The sequence below is a fragment of the Macrobrachium nipponense genome, chromosome 4, assembly GCF_015104395.2.
Source record: "Macrobrachium nipponense isolate FS-2020 chromosome 4, ASM1510439v2, whole genome shotgun sequence".
In the NCBI taxonomy this organism is placed as follows: domain Eukaryota; kingdom Metazoa; phylum Arthropoda; class Malacostraca; order Decapoda; family Palaemonidae; genus Macrobrachium; species Macrobrachium nipponense.
This window is the reverse complement of record NC_061100.1, coordinates 8,726,955-8,741,840: the sequence shown is the minus strand read 5'-3', so window position 1 is coordinate 8,741,840 and position 14,886 is coordinate 8,726,955. Positions and strand designations below refer to the sequence as shown.

Genomic DNA, 14,886 nt, shown 5'->3' with positions numbered 1-14,886 from the left:
GCATAAGTATCAGTTGCTCTTCATTTAAAATACTTAAAATTCAACATCACAGCATAGTAATTATAATGTAGAAATATAATCCATAGCATAATTTTTCACCAACTTGTGTACTTCACATTTCTCATTAGGGTTGTAACTTTTGTTTACTCTTAAATGAATTGCATACCTGTAACATTCATTACGTTCTACATGTAGAGAACTCGGTTCACTCAAATCTGTTGTCAAATAATTCAAGAGGCAATGTGTTGCAACAAAGTTTCATATATAAGAAACTTGAATACTTCTTTTGTCATTAAAGACTGAAGAAAATCCATTTCAATTACCTGTACAGCAAAGATGAATAAATTATTAAGTAAGAAGAATAACAAACTAAAGACGAAAAAATTCTGATAAAATTCTTTCCAATAATTAAGGGTCACTTACTTCATAAAATTCTTCACATTTTTTGCAAAAATTTCAGAACAGGGCTAATATTATATGGAAATAGGTTTTTTGACACAAGCCAATCAATGGCATAACATAAACGAATCAGTACAGTCATAACTTCTAATCGGCAGCCAGTGTGAGGCAAATTCTTGCCAACTGCGGCGAATAAATTTGAGGTAGCGGAGCAGGTAGAGAAGGAACGACGTCTCGTTTGAAACTAGAGGTCCAAAAGAACGTCATGTTCCAGATAAATGGTCTCTAAAAAGACCAAGATGGTTGTGTGTGGATTGACATAAGCATGAAGTTTGGGCTATTGCCTGCACAAAAAAATTTCTATTTAATATTTGAAAATAATTACTGTCATGTATTCAAGATGTTATGTAACGAGCGCGGGAGAACTTAGCTCCGCAGACACGTTCAGCTCAGAGCTATTGCACTGTGTTGCAAAATGCGTAAATGTTATAAGTATAACCAATTATTATTGTGTTAGTATCGAGTCCGACACACAGGCTTCGATCTTATAAATTCTACCTCATGTATGCAGGATATGATTCCTTATTGTGTATAGAGCTCCAATGCTCAAATGTTTGTTATGATTCTATTATATTTGCTTTTTGTATTTTGTATATTCCACTACCCGCCTTCTTCAATGTAGTTTTAGCCAATAAACACAAGCAAGAAGATACTGCTTTATTATCGCCTTTCATCCCGGAACCTCGGCGACAAGAAATGGAATATTACCTCCAATACTAAAACACCATCTTTCCCTCTACCTACAGGTAAGAGTGAAGAATTGTCATATGGGTCATATAACTAAAGCAGACCCAAAATAATGACGACAAAACATTAGCGACGAGAAATGGAATATTACCTCCAATACTAAAACACCATCTTTCCCTCTACCTACAGGTAAGAGTGAAGAATTGTCGTATGAGTCACATAACTAAAGCAGACCCAAACTAATGACAACAAAACATTGGCAACACAGGTGACGAACTCATAGCAACCAAATGGAGCCTATAGTCTACGCCTAATCTCTTAGCCAAGAAGTGGAAGATGACGACCCCAGTCGGATGAAGTCTACCCGAAAACGAAGAATCTCAATTACCTAGATGCCTTCATCACACTCAAACCAGCAACCAAGCAACGCTGTGCATCAGGAGCGTCAACACAATAAAAAAAAGGGTTGGTTTAGAAAGTTAAAGTGCCAAGGTATGTCTATGCAAGTGTAGCCTACAAGGTAGAAAAAAAGAGAACTTCCAAATTCGGAGTGAGCGCGGAAGCGGAAAAAATATTTTTTTCAAAAAATCACAGCGCGCTTAGTATTCAAGATTAAGAGTTCATTTTTGGCTCCTTTTTTTGTCATTGCCTGAAGTTTAGTATGCAACCATCAGAAATGAAAAGAATTATCATTATCATATATGAATAATGCAATATACGATACCACGAAAACAAAATTTCATATATAATTTTATTCAAATCGCGCTGTACGCAAAACGGTTAAAGGTAACAAGTTAATTTTTTTCCGTTATAATGTACACTAAATTGCGATCATTTTGGTATATAACACATTGTAAAACGATAAAAGCAACAGAGAAAATATTATCACAAAAAGATGCATGAATTCGTAACATGCGGACATAAAATTTTTTTTTTTTTTTTTAAATTCACCATAAATCTAAATATTGTGCTAGAGACTTCCAATTTGTTTCAAAATGAAGATAGATTATGGAATATTACTATACTGTAAGAGTTTTAGCTTACAATTGCAGTTTTCGACCATTTCGGACGAGTTAAATTTGACCAAATGTCGAATTTTTTAATATATTTTTTTATATGCAATTATTTCAAAAATGAGAAAAGCTACAACCTTCAAATATTTTTTTTTTGTATTTTACAATAAATTGCGCACATTTTCATATATAAAACTCAATGAAACGCCTAATATGAAAAGGAGCAAATATTAGGAGAATGCGACGTACGCATTTTAGAGATTTGCGGCCAAGAATCGGAGCGCGGAGGGGAGGAAAAAGTTTTTTTTCAAAACTTCACCATAAATCTAAATATTGTGCTAGAGACTTCGAATTTGTTTCAAAATGAAGATAAATAATTGAATATTACTAGACTTTGAGAGTTTTAGCTTACAATTGCAGTTTTTGACCATTTCAGTTGAGTCAAAGTTGACCAAATGTAGTTTTTTTCCTATTTATCATGATTTATATGCAAATATTTCGAAAATGAGAAAAGCTACAACCTTCAAATATTTTTTTTTGTATTCTACATTACATTGCGCACATTTTCATATATGAAACTCTATAAAATGCCTAATATGAAAATGAGTAAATATTAGGAGAATGCGATGTACGCATTTTGGAGATTTGCAGCCGAGAATCGGCGAGCGGAGGGAAGGAAAGTTTTTTTCAAAAATTCACCGATCTAAATATTGTGCTAGAGACTTTGAATTTGTTTCAAAATGAAGATAAATGATTGAATATTACTAGACGGTAAGAGTTTTTGCTTATAATTGCGTTTTTTTACCATTTCGGTTGAGTCAAAGTTGGCCGAACGTATTTTTTTCTAGTTATCGTGATTTATATGCAAATATTTCAAAAATGAGAAAAGCTACAACCTTCAATTTTTTTTTTTTTTGTATATTACATTAAATTGCACACATTTTCATATATAAAACTTTATGAAACGCCTAATATGAAAAGGAGCAAATATTAGGAGAAAGCGACGTATGCATTTCTGAGATTTGCAGCAGAGAATCAGCGCGCAGAGGGAAGGAAAAAGTTTATTTTTTAAATTCACCATAAATCTAAATATTGTGCTAAAGACTTCGAATTTATTTTAAAGTGAAGATAAATGATTGAATATTACTAGACTGTAAGAGTTTTAGCTCACAAATGCATTTTTCGACCATTTCTGTTGAGTCAAAGTTGACCAAACATAGTTTTTTCCTATCTATCGCTACTTATATGTAAATATTTCGAAAATGAGAAAAGCTACAACCTTCAAATATTTTTTCTTGTATTCTACATTAAATTGTGCACATTTTCATATATGAAAATCTATAAAACGCCTAATATGAAAATGAGCAAAAATTAGGAGATTGCGACGTACGCATTTTGGAGATTTGCGGCCGAGAATCAGCGAGCGGAGGGAGGGAAAGTTTTTTTTCAAAAATTCACCATAAATCTACATATTGTGCTAGAGACTTTGAATTTGTTTCAAAATGAAGATAAATGATTGAATATTACTAGACGGTAAGAGTTTTGACTTACAATTGCGTTTTTTTTACCATTTCGGTTGAGTCAAATTTGGCTGAACTAGTTTTTTTTCTAGTTATCGTGATTTACATGCAATTATTCCAAAAATGAGAAAAGCTACAACCTTCAAATATTTTTTTTTGTATTTTACATTACATTGCACACATTTACATATATAAAACTTTATGAAACGCCTAATATGAAAAGGAGCAAATATTAGGAGAATGCGACGTACGTATTTCGGAGATTTGCGGCCGAGAATCAGCGTGCAGAGAGAAGGAAAAAGTTTTTTTCAAAACTCACCATAAATCTAAATATTGTTCTAGAGACTTCGAATTTATTTTAAAGTTAAGATAAATGATTGAATATTACTAGACTGTAAGAGTTTTAGCTTACAAATGCGTTTTTCGACCATTTCGGTCGAGTCAAATTTGACCGAACATAGTTTTTTCCTATTTATTGTGATTTGTATGCAAATATTTCAAAAATGAAAAAAGCTACAACCTCAAAATATTTTTTGTTCTATTCTGCATGAAATTGCGCACATTTTCATATATGAAAATCTATAAAATGCCTAATATGAAAATGAGCAAATATTAGGAGAATGTGACGTACGCATTCCGGAGATTTGTGGCCGAGAATTGGCGTGCGGAGGGAGGAAGAAAAGTTATTTTCAAAAATTCACCATAAATCTAAATATTGTGCTAGAGACTTCGAATTTGTTTTAAAGTGAAGATAAATAATTGAATATTACTAGACTGTAAAAGTTTTAGCTTACAAATGCGCTTTTTGACCATTTCGGTTGAGTCAAAGTTGACCAAACGTAGTTTTTTCCCTATTTATCGTGATTTATATGCAAATATTTCAAAAATGAGAAAAGCTACAACCTTCAAATATTTTTTGTTTTATTTTGCATGAAATTGCGCACATTTTCATATATAAAACTCTATAAAAAACCTAATATGAAAAGGAGCAAATATTAGGAGAATGCGACGTACGCATTTCAGAGATTTGCGGCCAAGAATCGGCGCCCGGAGGGAAGGAAAAAGATTTTTTCAAAAATTCACCATAAATCTAAATATTGTTCTAGAGACTTCAAATTTGTTTTAAAGTGAAGATAAATGATTGAATATTACTAGACTGTAAGGGTTTTAGCTTACAAATGCGTTTTTCGACCATTTCGGTTGAGTCAAAGTTGACCAAACGTAGTTTTTTCCTATTTATCATGATTTATATGCAAATTTTTTTTAAATGAGAAAAGCTACAACCTTCAAATATTTTTTGTTGTATTCTGCATGAAATTGCGCACATTTGCATATATGAAACTCTATAAAACACCTAATATGAAAAGGAGCAAATATTAGGAGAATGCGAAGTACGCATTTCGGAGATTTGCGGCCGAGAATCGTCGCGCGGAGGGAAGGAAATTTTTTTTTTTCAAAAACTCACCATAAATCTAGAGACTTCGAATTTGTTTTAAAGTGAAGATAAATGATTGAATATTTCTAGACTGTTATGTAATTTGCTCACCCAAAATTACCAATATATATATATTATATTAATTTTATATATATATATATATATATATATATATATATAATAATATTACATTTTTCCATTCTGGCACTTTTCTTTTTGCATACAATGATACATCATATAATATGCACAGATACCGATATATAAAAACTTGTAATAAATATAAAAATAAATATAAAATAAATGCAGAATACTCACTCGTAACCATGACTCTATTCTATTCTTGTTTTCTCCCTCCTCCATTGAAGAGTCTGCATTTTTTTCCTCTTGACATGACGAAGGTACAGGTGGAGGAGGGAGTCGCCGCGCCCTTACTGCTGATGGGCCCGGCGGCCCCGTGCGCCCTCCGCTGTCGGTTGATTAGGCACACTCCAATAAAAAACCGTATTGTGGTATTTACGGTCACACTCCCCTATCCTGCAAAGAGCTACTTTGCAGGTACGACAGAAGAACCGGGTGTATCTCCTTCTGCCATTCATATGGCACACCCGGCATCGTTTCTTCCTGCGCCCTTCTAGGGCCTCCAGTGTGTGATCCCCTGGCTGCAGCCGACACACAGGGTCCACTACCCGAAGAGAAGCGGTGATGGCGGGGCCGGCAGCAGGGGTAAGTCAAAGCAGGGGCAGGGGGGCGGCAGCAGGGGCGGCGGCAGCAGGGGCGTCGTCAGTAGGGGCGTCGGCAGCTGGGCCGGCGGCAGGTTGACCGAAGTTGGCCCTCCTAATATCTGCCCTTTCCTCTAGGGGCAGATCTGCAGCTCGGGGCAAGGGGTCAGTGATGGAAGGCCACTCATTGGGATTGAAGTTGATGATGGCATTCCCGGCTACCTCTAGGAACTGTATGTGGGACAACCTCCGGAGATGGTTACAGTGGTACCCCAACAGTAGAGTTATGTAAGGCATTTTGGCAGGGCCAAACTGAAGGATGCATTTGAGGAGCTTCTGTGGTTCCAACCTCCTGGTTCTCCTGGCGAAGGGATAATACTGGATGAGTTGATCAAAGAGATCAACTCCCCCATGTGCCTGTTGTAGTGCCCAATGACAGTAGGCCGCTCGGGACGAAACTGCTAAAACACAACTCGGCCCTGTCGACGTGTCTTCTTCCGCTGTACGATCTCTTCTTGGATGGGTTCATGACTCGTCGTAATCACAGGGACGAGTTGGACCCCCTTCCAACAGATGACGAAGACAGCGCCCTTCCGCCACCACTCTGTATCTCCTCTTGCCAGATGTTGCGGATGGCTAGCGTGCCTCGAGGGCATTCGGGGCCCCACGCACCAACCGAAGGGTACCACTGACGTGCACACCTGCTTCATACAGTTCCTGGGCCAGGGATACCGAGTTATAATAATTATCCATAAACAGGTGATATCCCTGGTTAAGGAAACGTTCCACAATACTGAATTCAGTGTTATGCAGCATGGCGAAGACCCCAGAATACACCGAAAAGTCCACGACGTATCCAGTGTTGGACTCGGTAATAAAAAAAAATTTCACTCCATATTTCTTCGGCTTCTTGGGGTTATACACTTTAATACTTAGACGGTCCTTTGTAAGGCATCATCCCCATCATCCCCAAAGAAAGGTTCTTTCCCAGGAACCATAACGGAGAATTCTACACCGTTCACGAATGTATTCCAACACTGGGCGGATTAGGAGGAGGCGATCGCTGTTATTCCGGGGTATGGCCCTTCGGTTGAAGGCATTGAAATACCTGTCCAACACCAGGAAACTATCACGGGGCATAACGCCGGGGACTACTTAAAAAAAAAATTCCGCCTCCAATATTGCCTGACGTCGGCAGCAGGCATCATACCAAAATAAATGTGGAGCCCCAAAAAATGCGCCATGTCGGTGAGGTTGCAGCCCCGCCAGCGATACGACAATGTCGTGCGTAATTCATAACGGCAGTACCGAGCGTAGTCCACCGTCTCTGCTACCAGGTACTCCAGCAATTCCCGTGAAAGGAAGAGCTGGATGAACCCCAGAGCAGTGAGAGGTACAGGTACGGTGAGCCCAGGTGTTGCCGTGAATGGGTGCATGTTAAGTGGGGTGGGGTCCTCTGTCCACCCCTCGTCGCTCTCGAACGACCGACCTTCACCTTGGCTGGCGCGACGAGCTGACCTTCTACGTGTCCGTGCGCGCGCACGAGCGCAGGCACGTGAACCCCCCCCCCCCCCATTGGCCCATCTCCCTCACTTAGGCCTTCGCTTCCAGTATCGTCATCTGCGATAAAACTAGACCCCATATCCTCATCCTCCCCCTCATATGCACTAAAACCACTAAATTCAAGCTCACTTTTGGGATGTGAGCCTCGAACGGACATTGGAGGCAAATATTCAGCATCACTGACATCGGGACTGATGTCCTCATCACTCGATGACCATCCGCCATCAAAATGAGGACTTGCGACATAATCCCGATCAAGCTCCGATAAGTACTCCTCTATGTCCCTTGGTTGGAGGCCTCCCAAATTCCTACGAATGCCCCTAAGGACGCCCCGATGCTTCCTAGGGGTTACTAAAGGCACACGAGACACACGTTGTGATCCTAAACCACTTTCATCCACACGTGGCCGCACAGAACAGCTTTGAGGCGCCAGGTCATCTTGGGTCCTCGGTCCTTCGCCAGCATCCAAGTCCAAGATACGCCTTACACGATCCCTTCCGACAGGTAAAACGCGCCTTTCGCGGTCCACACGTCGTTGAGACATCTCTATGTACGTCCTGTACCTCCACAAAAGATCGCTTTCGGACGACGCGGCACTGATGCTGACTGATGCGAGAAGGAGGCATTTCGCGTATGCGCACCTGAGTCACACTTCTAAACAAAACAACACCTCGATCCGTGAACTCCCAGCATCCCCCAAGGCGCGTGATTCAAAAGTTTTAGGCTGGTAGGCCTATAAGTATTTTTCAGCAAATTTAAAAAAAAAACTTTTGTATGTCGACATAAATTACGTCCAGTCGGAACCCAAGAGACAATTTATCTCGACGTAAAATACGTCCAATAGGCGTTTAAGGGTTAACAAGTCAGTGTAAATTTGCTAAGCAAAAGACCACAAAACAGATCAATAGAACCGTAAATTCAAATGACGGCTCTAGCTCAAATGAAGAAAGTGTACATAAGACCACAGAAGTAGAACACTCGGCATTTCACATTAATTCTGTGAACAAAGATGTACAAGAACATCTTATGGCTCAAATAGAAATAAATGAGATTTTCTGCTCCAAGACCAGTTCCATATGCATTGAAAATAGCTGTGGAAACTGAAATTAGAAGGTTAGAAAGTGAAGGTTCATGGGAAAAGGTAGATTATTCAGATTGGTCTAAACCATTAGTTCCAATTGTTAAGGACAACGGTCAAGTTAGGTTATGTGGAGATTACAAGGTGACATTAAATCCGCAATTGCAAGTAGCACAACATCCATTGCCAAATCCTAAAGATATGTTCGCAACTTTGTCAGGATGCTCAGTATTTTCTAAGATAGATCTTAGACAAGCATTTCAACAACTTTCCATGGATGAGAATTCTCAAAAGCTATGTACTGTAAACACATTTAGGGCTGTATCGTCCAAAAAGACTTCCCTATGGTGTTGCTAGCAGTCCAGCAATATGGCAGCAAACAATGGACAAAATATTTGCAGGTATGTCAGGAGTATCCATTTTCATTGATGACATATTAGTCGCTGGCAACAACAAAAAAGAAAGGTTACGTGCAGTTCTAAAGAAACTAAAGGAACACAATATCAAGGTCAACCAGAGTAAATGTATTTTAGAAGTTGACTTGGTAGAGTATTTAGGCTTTATTGTAAATGGTAAAGGTATTCATAAGACTCAAGATAAGGTAAATGCAGTGCAGTCACCAAAGTTACCAGAAAATGTCAAGGAATTGCAATCATTTTTAGGTTTAGTGACATTCTATGGTTGTTTCATTCAAAACTTAGCAACAATTGCTCACCCATTATACAATTTGCTGAACAAAGATGTAAAATAGAATTGGACAAATTAATGTCAAAATTCTTTTGAAAGAATCAAAGCAGAAGTGACATCACCCACATTCCTAGTACATTATCAAATGGATTTGCCAGTAAAGTTGGTTTGTGATGCCTCAAACATAAGATTAGGTGCAGTACTAGCACACGTAATGCCAGATGGTACAGAAAAACCAATATCTTTTGCCTCCAGAGTATTGAACAAAGCAGAGAGAAATTACTCACAAATAGAAAAGGAAGCATTAGCACTAGTGTATGGAGTAAAAAAGTTCCATATTGTACCGTATGGCAGGCCAAGGTCACATTAGTTACAGACCACAAACCATTATTGATGATTTTAGGTCCAAAGGCAAGTTTACCGACGTTAGTAGCTGCAAGACTACAACGTTGGGCAATCATATTAGCGGCATATGATTACAACATAGAATATAGACCAACATCTAAGATGGGTAATGCAGACGCTTTGTCGAGATTGCATGTAGACGAAGCACCAGAACAACATGAGGAAAGTATTCTTTGATTTTTGCTTATAATTTACCTATTACAGCTAAGGAAATAGCACAAGGTACCAAGAAAGACCCAGTACTCTCAAATGTAGTGAAGTCTAATAACTGGCAGAGATATTTGTGAAGAAGATGCCAATTGAAAACCATACAAAGAAATGTGGAATGAATTGCACTGTGTTGCATAATGCATTAAGGAATAGAGTTCTATCAGAAATACATGCAGACCACCAAGGATGTATTTTGAGAGGGTCAAGAGTAGTGATTCCAAATGCATTAAGGAATAGAGTTCTATCAGAAATACATGCAGACCACCAAGGTATTGTCAGATCAAAGTCAATTGCTAGAACTTATGTTTGGTGGCCAGGTGTTGATAGGAACATTGACAATTTGGTTAAGAAGTGTATGAATTGTGCATCACAACAAAACAATCCAAAACCAACAAGAATGCACCCATGGGAATTACCCAGATACCCGTGGCAACATGTACATATAGATTTTGCAGGTCCATTTTTAGGATACTCATATCTGATATTAGTAGATGCATATAGTAAGTGGCCAGAAATTATACCAATGCAAACAACTTCATCGGTAGCAACTATAAGATCACTCATGCAAATCTTTGCAACGTATGGTTTGCCAGAAAAGATAGTAACAGACAATGGCCCACAGTTTACTTCACAGGAGTTTAAGGAATTTCTGAATGTAAATGGTATACAACATACATTATCAGCAACTTATCATCCATCCACGAATGGTGAAGCAGAAAGATTTGTTCAAACTTACAAACATAAAATGAAGTGTAGACAAGCAAACTCCGGTAATGTAGCATCTCACATTGCAAAGTTCCTATTGTCCTATAGCAACAAATGTTGCATAATACTACGGGGTGTAACACCTTCTTATTTGTTGATGGGGAGGAGATCATGGAATAAGTTAGATTTAATGTATCCAAGCTTGCAGAGTCAGTTAGAACAGAAAGGTTATGATCAAGTAAAATTAATTTCCCAATTTAAGACATTTCACTCCTTCAGGTTGCGTCATGATAAGATCATACAATACACCAGAAAAATGGGTACAAGGAGAAATTGTCAGGAAGATAGGTAATTTACATTATGATGTTAATGTCGGTGGAAAGATGGTAAAACGTCATGTTGATCAGTTGCAGTTATTTAGTACAAATCATACAGAAGTACAAGTTTCAAATACCTCAGACTTGAATAACTCAGATAAGCAAACTGCTCACCAAGATGTTCAACCACCAACTGTAAATAGAGAGGAAAATCATGCAACAGCTCAGAACACACCTATAGTACTCCCTAACAGAATGAGTAGAGGAAAACCTCCTGAAAGGTTAGATTTGTAAATGTGAGGAACAGTTGTTTCTTAGTCACAGGTAAAGGGGGAGGAGACTGTCATGTATGCAAGATGTTATGTAACGAGCGCGGGAAAACTTAGCTCCGCAGACACGTTCAGTTCAGAGCTATTGCACTGTGTTGCATAATGCGTAAATGTTATAAGTATAACCAATTGTGATTGTGTTAGTATCGAGTCCGACACACAGGCTTCGATCTTATAAATTCTACCTCATGTATGCAGGATATGATTCCTTATTGTGTATAGAGCTCCGTTGCTCAAATGTTTGTTATGATTCTATTATATACGCTTTTTGTATTTTGTATATTCCACTACCCGCCTTCTTCAATGTAGTTTTAGCCAATAAACACACGCAAGAAGATATTGCTTTATCTTTGCCCTTCATCCCGGAACCTGGGGGACGAGAAATGGAATACTACCTCCAATACTAAAACACCATCTTTCCCTCTACCTACAGGTAAGAGTGAAGAATTGTCATATGGGTCATATAACTAAAGCAGACCCAAAATAATGACACAAAACAATTACTAAATACTGTAAAGTAACCAAGTCTACAAATCTTATTACAACTACCTAGAACAATACTCAAGCTCTATAGCATTACTAGTTCAACAAAAGACTTAACAATAAAAATTTCATGCATCCAAATTATTAGCGAATATATTTTTCTCTCAAGTTATATGTATCATAAAATAATTATTCCTATTCCTGCTCCAAATATTACTGTAAATGCTTTACCAATCCAACTCTACAAAGCAACTAACTGTCGGGCGGAAGTAATGCACATACCCATTTACTTTTTAATATTCCTGAAAAGAAACACACACAAAAGTATTTCCAACACTACCTATATACAGTGAAAATAAATTAAAGTACATAATTTCTTGAAATGTATACATTTTACAGTTGCCTACCTTATGTGAATCCCTAGACCTGTGAAGATGTCTAATCCACACACCATTGATTCAACCAACCAGTCATCTTGGTCAGCAAAGAGTCGTACCATTCACTCTGCCATTGGAGCCTCAGAGTGGAATGGAAGTTTTGATTTGACAAAACTATCAACTTTGCGCATCACTTCCCTTAGACTACGTTCTATAATGGCCATATCAACATCCTCTGATCCTGAACCTCCAGACCTGGAGGAGTTTTCTGAAGAAGAATCGCGTCGTTTCCTTGAATGTCACTGCAATTGCTTTCAAAATGACTAACACTACTTTGTGAAAAATAGTGCGCTCACTCTGGTCAATTCCACTAACACTTCCGGAACTTGGTCCTGAACCCGATATCCATTGCATTGGAGCTGTGGATTGGTAATGTACTGTGTTCCGCTGGTCCTCCACAAGGCACACACTCCAACAACCTTCTATCTTTCACAGCACGGATGAGGAGGTGAGCCAAGTTACAGGGCTCCTCTGCTAATACGTCCTGGAGGGCCAGCGTACTCCCATAACACAAGACCTTATTATAAAGGTCAAGCACTTTTCGCCACACTATTGTATGTGTGTCACGAGTGAGAGGAGTCATAAGACGCTCTAGTCCTGAGTAAAATTCCTTTCTATCAGTCATAGAAAGATTAGCTTTGACTGATATTAAAGATTCCCAAAGTGTTAAAAAAGAAACAATAACATGTTCTCTTTCAGTAGAAAAATCATTAATTAGCTGCATTAATCTAGACACTAAAAGAAACCACTTGCAATTAAGCTTTTTAGTTGCTACATACTTAACTTCATTAGCCTCCTATGAATTAGCTGGGGTTAAAGTTATCTTTGCACAATCTCCTGGCTGTCCTGTGTCAGCAGGCTCTGTTCCTTCCAACGGATGCTCATCTAAATCTTTCCACTCGATAACTCTCCTAACAACTTCAATTGAATGACCCATTTCAATGAGGTTGGTACAATGGCAAGATTGTCTATATTTTCCAAGACAATTTCACTGGCACGGCCACGTAACATCAGCAAAAGCAAGGACAGGGCACGAGAAGACGAATAGCTCACGTATTTATCTTCCAAGGCCATGAAGCCAAAAAGAATGTCAGGAACGGCCCCTTCGTTATCTGCCCCCGCTGCAACCACCTCACTGATGCTGGAACATGAAACGCCTTGACTCTGCTGCCTGAGAGACACTTCAAAGAAAAGAGCGAGCATACTAATGTACAAAAGTGTTTCATCCCGAAGCTGTAACATGTGTGACACTTGGTGTGATGAAAAGCAGTCATTACAGACAGCCAGTGTGTGAAGGATGTCGGGAAGCTGCAGGGAACAGACACACTTTCGTATCAACTAGGCATGGATTACCTCCAAGTCCCTTCTTGGCAGCAGCTGCCCCACTGTCATCCCCAGAGGGGGGTGGGGCAATTTCCCACCCTTTTCTGCTGGGTTTCTACCGTTTTGTTCACATGATCCACAATGCTGTTCAGTTCACACCTGCATGATTCCGATGCCTGTCTCGAGGTTTCTTGAGTGGACATGTACAAGCACTGACCACGTCTTGAGAATCCTCCATAGCACAATATTATGTACCAGGTTTCAGCTAGTACTACAATACTGTCACCTGGCTGACAGTATTCTGTCTACAAGCATAGAATGGAAGTGGCAGTGTGTCATGATGTTTCCATTCAACATTCATCTTCAGAGCAACTTTCATCTCCATGTGTTGGACTTTCGTTGTAGGACAAGTGGTGCCATGATCCTGTAAAGCTTAAATATCTTTAGTTTCTCATACCATGAACATGAAACAATATTTAGGGTAAAAATAATCCATGGGAAACATGTATTAAACACGAAATGATTACCTGGTACAGTAATAAGAAAAACTGGTCAACTAAAATTGTTTAGTGATGATAAAACTAGCAATATTCTTGTCCTCAGCATGGAACCAGTATTCCCCAAAAAGGTAGGACAAAATGCTCTGCCAAAGATACTGCGGCAGAAATTGACATTTTAGCTAGGATAAAGCATACCTGAGGGAGTGGGAAAATCTTTACCAGAAATGGATGTCTAAGGTGCTGTAAGTCTAAGCAGATAACACATAAATCATCATCCCAATTCTTTCATATCTGCACCAATATACATAGGAAATCAGGAACAGTCAACAAGGCATTGCGAGTTCAGCTTCTTCATCAATTACCCACAGGTTAAATGGGGGAGACCAATTTGAATATGGGATAACATTACACCACTTTGGAATGAATCTCACTACATACCAGTTTGCTTTAGTCATTGGACATATCTGATTCATCATCCAAAGTCTGCCATTTATTAATGATAATGAGTTTTAAAAACCTTCAAATCATCCTGTCTCATGATTTCGGGAAGAAATGCTCTTGATCTGCAACTTCAGGGCAGCAATGAAAACACCAAGTATTAAATCTAAATTCAGGTAGACAGAATAGGCAGACAGCAATATTCAGTGTTACTTAGGGGTCCAGGGCTGGGGCAGAAGCCCCTGGCCATGTAAGGGCACGGCACCCTGGTTAGGACAGTAAGGTCTGATTAGATCAGGACAGAATTCTAGGAATTGTTAGGATTTCTCACGCCTTCCCATCTCCCTACAATGCATCTGCTCCCTAAATTCAATAAGCCCATGGGATTGTGATGTGACAACATAAAATTTATAGTAAGCTGTACAAATTAAACATAAGGAATATATTTATTATATTTCTCAAAATGCCTTGCTTGTTCACGCACTAAACTATTGGCATTTTATCCTGTCGAAAGGTCCAACACCATAAACCAAATAATTATCCATACTGTATAAAAAGAGCATGAAAAATGATATTGG

The 14,886-nt window shown here is 38.7% G+C and overlaps 1 pseudogene; it reads right to left on the bottom strand.

Annotated features, from left to right (window-relative positions):
• Positions 1-408: 408 nt before the first annotated feature.
• Positions 409-13,439, bottom strand: LOC135210675 (protein lines-like; annotated as a pseudogene).
• Positions 13,440-14,886: the final 1,447 nt, after the last annotated feature.